Source organism: Mesoplodon bidens, assembly GCF_964165515.1.
Source record: "Mesoplodon bidens genome assembly, contig: HAP1_SCAFFOLD_126, whole genome shotgun sequence".
Lineage (NCBI taxonomy): Eukaryota > Metazoa > Chordata > Mammalia > Artiodactyla > Ziphiidae > Mesoplodon > Mesoplodon bidens.
Window position 1 is genome coordinate 1491645 of NW_027671928.1, and position 11371 is coordinate 1503015.

Genomic DNA, 11371 nt, shown 5'->3' on the forward strand with positions numbered 1-11371 from the left:
GTCACGATATTCTTTAAAAGACCCTATCCAAACAGACACATTTTAAATAAGTATTAGTTCACCATCATGACCCAACAAGACTGCAAGGTTGCTTAGCAACAGAATCAGGCACTCTTAACAGGAACATGCATGGGAACAATGGTGAAAAGTGATGGAGATCTTACAAAGGCAAATTCTTTGAATTAAATCTTTGTGAAACGACATCATAGGGAAAATGAGTTTTTTAACCTAAGAATTGTTTCCTGAGATTGATACATTATTTCACAGCTAAACATCAACCACTTTCCATAGAATAGACAGAACAATGGAACTTTTAGTCTTTACATAATTTAGGGCACTTACAAAACATTATTTATCAGTGTTAGCTTGAAAATGAATATTTCTGTGTCGTCCCATTATCTTTAAAACTGTATAGATATATAAAGAAAGGAAGTTACTTACAAAAATAAATACTGCAAATGTATTTGATTAACGTTCTATTTTTATGTCATACATAAGTACACTATAAAAATTGTATTCTTTTAAATTTGAACAAGATATAAGTATATATATATATATATATGTATACATACATACACACAAACATGCATTATCTATCTAATTCCCATTTCCAGTGGGAAAAAAAAAGAAAAGAAAACAAAAAGCCTGCAAAGCATTGCCTCTTTGGGACTCCTAGATTGACTAATTTTTGGCTGAATGGGCTGATTTTATACAACAATACCTGTAAAGGCACTAACTTCCTTCTATTAGTAAATGGAAGAAAATCCAGTACATTTGGGCTCTGTTGATGCAATATGTAAACACCCAGCAAGTTCAAAGAGTAAGCTCAACATCCTGGCAGAAGACCTCAACTTTGACCCTAGTCCCATCTCTGGCTTGGACAATTCACTTAACCACCATAGACCTCATATTCCTTATCTCTAAAAGGAGGCCTCCAAGATTATTTTCAGCTCTAAAATTCCTAAAGTTCATGTCCATCAACTCTAAGTAGCATCATTCTTTTTTCTCACAGAAGAATTGTTTGTTTTACTGCATTGGTTATTTGACTACTGTCTTTATGTAAATTCTAGAAGTAGTAGGCTTGTTCGCCAATACATTCAAGTATCAGGCAGAAAATTTTCAGTACTGGGTTTTTGTTTGTTTCTTTCTTTCTTCACGGCTGATTGCATGTTGCAGAGGTGATTTTTAGTTTCTGGAAGTTAAAAACATGCAGGTGTAGATATAATATGCTGCAGCCATTTATATCACCAGCCATAATGTTTTAAAACAACTGGCTTTTTTGCATAGTCTTTAGAAGAGGGTTAGATGAGCACTTCTGTTTTCCTTTCCTTGAGAAGTTTTATAACAACACCGAAAGGTCATCTTTAAAATGTCAGACAAGATTAACAACAAAATCTTGGAAGACAGCCAGTCCCCCAAGGAAACAAACCCAAAGGACTCTTTACAGATGCAAATCTTAAATAAGCAACAGAACCTGAGAGTGGGGTGAGGGCAGGGGAGAGAAATACTTTGTAGCAAAGAAATACATTCAAGAGATGCCTCATGGCCTTGAACTGTTGGAAAGGAGTAGCAGTAAACAAACCTGGCCCCCAGCACTTGCTAAAGGGCATTAGGAAGTTGGAAGCAAGAAGTCTAAGATCATGAGTCAGAGAAGCAGAATCATGAGCCACACCCACACTGGGTTCTATATGCTATTGTCAAAACAAAGAGAAGTTGATGTAAATATTTTAATTGCAAGGAATTGAAAAAGTGGTTTTTAATCTCACTAGTTGATGCCAGGCCAGGTTTTTGATTATACAACTGAGGATGTAGCTCTATAGTCCTGACAGCTGAGTAGTAGAGAAGATGCAGTTTTCTTCCCACAAAAATACCACTTCTCCTACTAACAATTCTAAAGGGAGAGAAAGCCTTTAACAGAGAACACATTAAAGGAGAGTCACAGTTATTTAAAACCAGAAACTTAAATATTGATGGAAGAAGCAAGTAGGTTTAGGAAGAGAGCAAGCTACAGAAATTGATAAAAGCTTTGCACTTTTAGTTGAAATTTTTAAAATTATAAACAAAAATGGAGAATTCTCTGCAATTTGTATTTTATCCAGTATTCAACTAAGTGGCCTATTAGTTTAGTAGGATGAAAAGTATCTTGCTGGCAAATGTGGAAACTAATACTGAAACAAAAATAGAAGGCAGAGACATATTTTTGTAGCAAAGGATTTCACCAGCTTTGTCAAGGTTGACACAAGAATCATATTATAGTTATACTTAATATAAATGTTAGATTATATAATACATAAATGTATATTCAGTAGAAATAGTCAATAAATTGTACATAATGTACTACAGTAGTAAATGTTAGGTTCTTTTCAATGAATACTTTATAGTGTTTTTGTGATCTTTATAAAGAGCCTAGTTTTTAAATAAATACTATTTCAAATTTGGGGAATGAGAAGTTTAAAATAAGATGAACCAGATTTCTACAATCCATTTTCTGATGCTCAAAGTGGGCAGACTACAAAATGGAGCATGGCTGAGGCCATGTGGTAATCTGTGTGTTCCTTGCACCGTTTGAATTATATTATACATCCGTAATATGCAGGGGCACAAATCACTCATAGGTTCTGCTTTTTAGGCAAACTTTTACACACGAATAACAACTAATTAGAATAAACCTTAGCAAAACCGTGATGTTTGCTTGTTTCATCAAGCTCCACTTTCTGAGTTTCCCCTGTGAGTCTATTTATTGCTCTGTCTTCTCTATTCCCTGATACCCTCTGCAGAATACTTATGCCCTCAAGTTCTCTTCCCTCTTGCACATCATCAAAACTTGCTTTTGGATCATTCAGGCTGAGGTAAAAATGACTACGATCTTAAAGCACAACCAGTATTTGAATTTTAATGGGAAAAAAAGATTTAAGCTAAAGGGATGAGATTCCGAGATAAAGGGATGAGAGTTGAGTGCCAACCATCAGTTAGTAGATGAGAAGACATTTTTAGGCATCAAAACTTTTCTGCATCTCTAGTCATAATACTAATTCTGCAAGCCATATAGTTGGAGAGATGCAATCATATGAAAGGCTCAAGATATCAGAAAATAGAAACCAAAACTATTTCCTCTTCGTTCATAAATAGGGTGTAGGTTTACTAAAGAGGACATTAAAATTACTCCCTGTTTCCTGAACCCAATCCAACCAGCAAGGGAAAGGAGTTGAATAATGTGGCATTTGAGTTGGTTAATGGCAGGGAGAATTCAGAGTGGAATTACAGATGTAAAATGGATATGAGGATGTTATTTGTGTGTATGTGTCCGTTGTGTATGTGTATAGAAGCCACCTCTGTCATCTAGGAAAAGACGTTTAAATCTTCCAGAGTTATAAATTCACTGAGAAGAAACGATAAACTTCAGCATCATTTTGTTGCTTAATTGGGTCCTATTTGAGGGATGAATCAATAACAATGATTTCCTTGAATGGTCTCTCAAGGCTATTGTTTTTTTATGGCCCTGGTATGCAAGGGGGTTGTTCTGAAAGGACACAAACAGGTAATTCTCTCTTTCAAGGATTTTGGTCGTAGTAGTTGAGCAAAAACTACAGTATGATAGAAAGCAGTTCGTTTTCTTTGTCTCATATACAGAGTTAAAATTAAAAAGTGAAAAGACCCTACGTTTTATCATTTTATATTCAACACTTATCTACATAAGTGTTAAAACAAATTGATCTTACTGCCCATTATGATTATTAAGGTACCAAAAAAAATTCACTTTGAAAACGATTCCTGAATATGGATACATTTTGTATTCAGAATCACATGGAAAAAGAAGCCTCTTAATTTACATGGGCCAGTGTCCCATAGTTATTGATCATTATTCATGGGAAATAAATTAATTGTCTAACATTCCATCATTTGCTATTTTTTTTAACAAAAGAGGGATTTTATTGTTCAGCACAGGGAAATATAGCCATCATTTTATAATAATTAAATGTAGTATAATCTATAAAAATATTGAATCACTATGTTGTACACCTGAAACTAACATAATATCGTAAATCATCTATACATCAATAAAAAGAGGTATTTTAGTTTTCTTATCAGCTGTTCTGTTCTTTGTTAAGAAGTGAGGAAAAAAACACTTACTGATTCTAAGGAAGTCAGATCCTTGATTTGCCTGATGATTATGAATATGAAAAAAGTGTTCTCTACAGAACAGTAGCTCTTTTTTTTTTTTTTTTTTTTTTTTTTGCGGTACGTGGGCCTCTCACTGTTGTGGCCTTTCCCGTTGCGGAGCATAGGCTCCGGACGCGCAGGCCCAACGGCCATGGCTCACGGGCCCAGCCGCTCCGCGGCATGTGGGATCTTCCCAGACCAGGGCACGAACCCGTGTCCCCTGCATCGGCAGGCGGACTCTCAACCACTGCGCCACCAGGGAAGCCCAGAACAGTAGCTCTTAATCAAAAAAAGGCCGGCTCTAACATATTCTACAAAGAAGAGTGTGCCAAGATATAGCAATCCTTTTTGATTCTTTTGAAGTTTAAACAAATAGTGTACTCCGCATGAATTTTATCTTTCAACTAAATCATTCTACTGTGGAATTTATGATGCTATACTACTAGTTTACGAAGAAAGTGTAGTAGGCTTCACATATCTCCATATCTTATATTGATGGCATTTAAATTCTAATACCAAACTGTTATTGTTTCATAAACTAGGAGAAAATTACGCTTATAACAAGCAGGAGAAGCTGGCAGAAACAATAGATTTTCCATTCTTTGCTTTCTATTGTTTGTAAGCCTAATTACCCTAGTTGACCAATTAATGACAACACATGATGAAATTTTCCTGACTGATAATTAATTAGCTCTAATTTCACTAGCTTTGTTACTGCTAAGGCTTCCACTAATTCTATGTGTGAATGTCTTCTTACCCTACTCCTCCTACTTTCCTCTTTGAACTTCCTCATATGTAGAGAACCCATTTGATTGACTTAAGCGTCAGAAGATACTTATAATCAGAGAAAAAGCAAAAAAGAGTGACTATAATGCCAATTAGTATAACTATTAATTAGAAATTATGTTTTGAGGATTTTCAGACAGAAGAGGAGTAGAAATGATAATAGTTTAGTTTTAGGAAAGCTGTAGTACACAAATAGAACCCCAAATCACACCACAGAGAATTTTCCAGGAATTTAATATATCTGATATACACTCAATTTGTGCCCATGAATGGTGAGCAACTAAAAGTAAAGGAGAATTACATAGTTACATTTCTGGACAAATCAGGCTATCAGAATGATGTAATAATGGCAGTTTACCTCAATCACTTCTTAGGCTTTCTTATTTACTATGCTAAATGTTAAGTGAGATTTCTGAGTAAAAGCATTACAATGACTTCAGCACTGTGGGACATGAAACACAGTGAGAACTCAGAGCAAGGAAGGAAATAAGTCAGGTAAGAAGGAAAAAGAATTGAAAGAGCTGAAAGATGTATTACTTAGCTGTCAGGTGTTAGGAGAGTTTACTTGTGCTTTTTCTTAATCTTCATAACGCTCTTGTCAGAATGGTAGTAACATACCCATTTTTTTAGATGAGCGACCTTTAACTATAGGTTGCACTTGATTGTCTGCCAGGTTTTCAAGTCTGTGATGTGGACAGTAATGTCAGAAATTTCAATCCCAGTCAAATCAAGACCTGGTAGAAACACCATTATGGAAGTGCATAGTTTTGACCCAAATTTGACCACATTAAAATGTTGTTCTTTCTTCTCCAGGATGATAGTCTGTATTTCAAGAAGAATTCTAATTCTTGCCCCATAACAATTTCTCTGAGTTCTTTGTGCCAATTAAAGCCTTTGTTTGATTTTCATATTAGCAAAGCCCTGGAATTATATACAAAATGCTATGAATAGTTAGCAAATAGCAAAAGGATGCAGAGCCGTTATCAGATTCTCAAAACTCAATCAGATTATCTAAGAGTTTACATTAAATGAGGTAATGAATGACTTTTCTGGATCCAAACATAATATTTTTAATCCTTACCGTGGTCCCTGAAATGTCTATTATCACTAATTATCAGTAAGGGAACTGAGGCGTCGTAAAGTCTAAGTAAGTGAGAGGTCTGGAATTCAAATCCAGGTCAGTTTCAGTCTTGAACACCACTAATTCTATAGCCTACACTGCATTCTATACTCTCACTGTAGATAATCAATAAATGTTCATTTATTTCCTTTACCCCAGTTGGGGACAAAGAACATGGGTGTGTGAAAGAAAGTACAGATTAGTTTTAATGTAAATGATATAATAATAATGCTAGTCAGCAGTTACAGAATATTCATATTGTGCTAGGAGTTGAGCATTAAGTACTTTACAGGCATTCTTTTATTTAAAATCTCATATATATAATACCTACCTTAGGAAGTAGGTAATATAAATGTGCCAAGGTGATTGAAATAACGTGGTCACGTACAGTCAATGAAACTGGGAAGGAGTTTTCTGGGCTGATGGTTGAATTTTGGCCAAGACATTAAGGGGAGAAAGGATGAGCACTGGTGGGGAGACTGAAAACTTATTCATCATAGGGAGAAAGCACTGGTGGAAGCATTGTACTGCTTGCTTAAGAACTGTTACCCTCATAACCCAAAAACTGAGGTTTTGCTGAAAGCTGAAGGCAGATTTCTTGCAGTGTGAAAAAGAATTTACTGATATCTCTTCATTTTTGAACATGACTGTTTTGCAGATTTGTTGAAATGACTCAAGTTCTCTTTCAGATCTGGACTAAATGTCTGTATCATAGCATTAGGGCCCATGAAGCAGCATTTGCAAGCCCATACTCACCTCCCCCCTTTTTAGTGTTTTGCACTCTGGAAAAGCAAACAACAGCAACAACAATATCTTATTTCCTTTTATCTGTAGTTATTATTAATCTTGTCAAGAAACCCATTTGATATATTTATGCTAAACTATAAATGAGATTTTTCCAGTTTTATTGAGATTGAATTGATATATAATATTGTATCTGTCCAAGGTGTACAATGTGATGATTGATATATATATATATATATATATATATAGTGTGAAATGACTACCACAATAAGTTTAGTTAACCTTAATTCACATAATTACAAATTTTATTTTTGTGATGAGAACTTTGAAGATCTACTCTCTTAGCAACTTTCAAACATAAAATACGGTATTGTTAACTGTAGCGACCAAGCTGTACATGACATCACGATTACTCACTTATCTTATAACTAGAAGTTTTTATCTTTTGATCATCTTCACTCATTTTCCTCACCTCCAACCCCCAGCTCTGGCAACCATCATTCCATTCTTTCTATCATGAGTTCAGTATTTTAGATTTCACATATGAGATCCTAAAGTATTTATCTTTCTCTGACATTTCATTTAGCATAATGCCCCCCAAATCCACCCATGTGGTCACAAATAGCCAGATTTCCTTCTTTATCATGGCTGAATAATAGTAGGTTGTATGCACCCCATTTTCTTCATCCATTCATCCACAAAAATCACTGAGGTTGTTTCCATGTCTTGGCTACTGTATTGGGTTGGCCACAAAGTTCATACAGTTAATGAATACACTGTTCAATAAAACTTGGTGAAAATGAAAAATGTGTCTTTCATTTTTACTTAAAATAAATCTTTGACAAAGCCAGCTAGGCATCCCTTTGAGTAATGACTTATATCGCATTGAAATATTTTAAACATATGAACAGTAATAGCTTAAATGACAAATGTTACTAATATTGACACAATTGATCAAGGAGAATATGTTAGAATATGTTAAAATGCAGATGGACAGTGAAAGAAGAAATATAACTTTTAACTAAATATTGTCTTGATATTTAGACCATTGGTTAAGAACATGATAACAGGTTTCATCCATTTCAAGAAAGCAGAATATTTGCAGATCACTTAACATTTACTAGGTATGTTCTCAGTCTGGAAGGATATATTTCATTTACATGTGTCATTTAATTTAACCACATCCCTCTGTAATAGATAGTGTTATCCCTATTTGCAGATAGGAAACAGGTTCAGAAAGATTAAGAATGTTACCTAATTCTAGTAAGTAGCCAAACCTAAACTGATCTAATTCCAGGGCAAAGCTCTTTCTGACACATCAGTGTGGGTCTTTATCTCTTTGAGAATTGTTGAACATTAAAAGCCTTCTTCCAGGTAAATGCATAAAGAAACAACATGAGCAATGATATAACAATACAAGTCTCACTAAATAATTGGTGTGTTTGGCCTTGCTTTTGCCGATAGATCTTTTGCAAAATTGCTTTTCTCTGAGATAGTGGACTTTAAATATTTTCTTTGAAGACTTTCCTAAATTATACCTATCAGAAAGCTACTTTGCTTTAAGGCTAAAGAAAAATGAAAGCTTACTTAACTACACTTAGGTGCCAGGGTCATACTATGAACTCTACACCTGCCAGGATAGGGTGGCTCCGCAAACTGCCCACAGTACTGTAATTTCTTTCTGATATTTTGAAGTAGAAATAATTTAATAACTATTCACAAAAGAGAGAAACACTGTTTCTTGGTCCTCAATATCATACTGCTGTAGGCTAATTCTTTTTCTCTTCTGTTGCCCCTTAGTATAGAGAGTGTGTTTTGGGGACCCTCCTTCACGATCTTCTCCATTCCAAGAGCATCTTACATAAATCCAGGACTTCTCAAGCAGCCAGTTTTGCCAGATGGTCTTAGGGTTGGTTGTACCCATATATGTATAATCCTGAACTTCTCAAGTAAGGTCCTTATAGAGCATAATGGCTAAGAGAATTGGTGCTGATACCAGACCTGAGTTCAAATCCTGCCTATGCCCCTAACTAGCTGTGTAACCTTGGAGAAGTAACTTAATCCTTAAAGGGATTAGATGTCTCACCCGGAAAATGGTATAATAAATGCATCTACCCCATATGGTTAGTGTGTAAATTAATGTAACTTGAGATGGTGCATGTTAAGCATTAGCACAGTGCCTGTCTCTTGTTAGTAATACCTGCTTTTATTATTAATTATTCTCTTTATATTCCCAGTTTCAGCTAGGTGCCTAACATATAATAGTTGTTCAGCAAATATTTACTGGATTGAACTAGCTCTGAAATTTAAGCATTGGGTCAACAGCAAAGTAGTCACCCCATCAATATTTCTCCCACAGAAAGGGAGAATAGATGGAAGCCAGCCATCATACTTTCTTTTCTTATTCTAAACTTCCCATCCAGGCCCAACAATAAAATAATCTTCCTGAACCCCAACAATTTCGAGAATTTTTCAAATCACACTATTTGAAAATAGTTGGGTTTCCCTAATCTAATATGTCCCAGGGCCCCAAGGTCACCAAGCTTATATTAATGAAGTCTAGTTAAGATAAATGATTACACTTAGTAAACCAACTGCTTATGAGCTCATTGGGCTTTTTAAAATTTACTATCTGCACTTCATAGAGACACAAGTATTTTGCTTTTGTAGGACACTCAACAGTCAAAGTAGTCTTTTAAAAAGCATAAATCAGATGCTATTATTGCACTGCTTCTAACCTCTAAAAGCTATCTATTGTAAAGAGATTAAATTTTCAACTACTTAGCCAGGCTCACAGGGACCATGGGCTCTGGTCACTTACTACATCTTTCCCTGACCTTCATGGGGTTCGAGGCACAGTTGTCTTTTTCAGTCCCTCAGATGCAACAAGCTCTACTTCTTGCTCTCCCAGCTTTAGATTGGCTAATCCTTCTACCCAGACCAATTTCCCTCTGATCATTAAGGTCTCGGTTCAAACGCCACCACTACTATCTTGACCAAAGAGACCTGCCTCCTCACTGCCTCTCCGTCCCATTGTCCAGTCGTATTTCTGTCGCTGTACAAAATTTATTTACATGTTTACTCTGTCTTCCTCCACCACTGGACATTTGCTTAAGAGCAAGGACTTTGTAATTTTTTGCTCACCACTGAATCTTCCAAGGCTTGCAGCAGACACTAGCACATAGAAGGTGTGTAGGAAATGTGTGTCTAATAAATGAATAAATATGTGAATGAAAAAAAACTGAAACACTAACACGAGAATATTCTCCTTTCAAAAGAATAATGAAAAATAATTTCATTCAATAAGAGTCATTCTTAGTTACTGATACATGACTTAGTAGTTCCCAATCAATTTAAAATGTTCCATTATTTTCTGATACTTCACAAGTCATTAATTAAATGTTGCTCACATTTAAGGCCAATCTGTGAGACATTATGAACTTGTCTACTCTAAAGTTCCAGCATTAACTCAGGCGGGGCTTCACCAAGTACTGATCATGTGACCTTGGCCTCTCATTGCCTCAGTTTTCTCATTTGTAACATGGGTATAATAATAGGCTTATTTCATAGGCCTATGAGGAAAACCTCATATATATATGTGTGTGTGTGTGTTTCTATATATATGTATTTAAACAGTGTCTTAGAATAGTGTCTGGCACATGATAAGCATTACAGAGTATTGACTGCTGCTACTAGTACTGTTATTATGAGAACTAACTGTTGAGAATAATCCTTCATATACTGGTTTATTCCACTGAAGATAAAGGAAACTAATAGAATGTTAGAAATCAGATTAAACACAGAAAGCCAATAAAATATACCAAGACAGAAGATGAGAGTGTAAAAGCATAGAAGAAAAAAATGGTTTTTGTTTTTCTTATTCTTTTTCTTTTTTAAAGAAGGAAAGAGCCTAGAAATAGGACAAAAACTATTCATTGGCTATACTGACATGGGGATCGCTGGTGACCTTCATAAGTAAAATTTCATGACAGTGGGCAGTGAGATTACGGTGAGAGAAGTCAGATGGATGTAAATTATAGAGTAAATGGGACGTGAGGAAATGGAAACAATATATGAAGATAACAATTTTGAAAAGTTCAGACATGAATTGGCTAAAGAAGATATGCAGGGATTAGGGGAGGAGGGAGGCTTTCATGTTACACGTATAGTTTTTAACATTTTAAGTTGGAGTTACTAGTCTAGAATGAGGTTGAACTTTGGCAAGAATCCTTCATAAGGAGTAGATGGGCTGTAGAAAATGCAGTGCTGTGAAGTACTTGAGAAGATGAGAGAGAATGAAATGCTATCTGTAGTGCACATGGCCTTTTAACTTTAACTCCTGTAGTAAAAGGGAATACAAAGATCAACGCAAATGCTAATGAATTAATGGATTTGGCAGTGGACTATTTACTGACCTCTGTGTTCTTAATGAGCCATGAAGCACCTCACCGGCTCAGAGTGAAGGAAGTAGAGAGGATGGAGGTTAAGTAAAGCTTCTAAGAAAATAGTCCTTAAGGAGAATTAGAAAGAGCTTACTGTAAGTCAGAGCAATATTTCCAG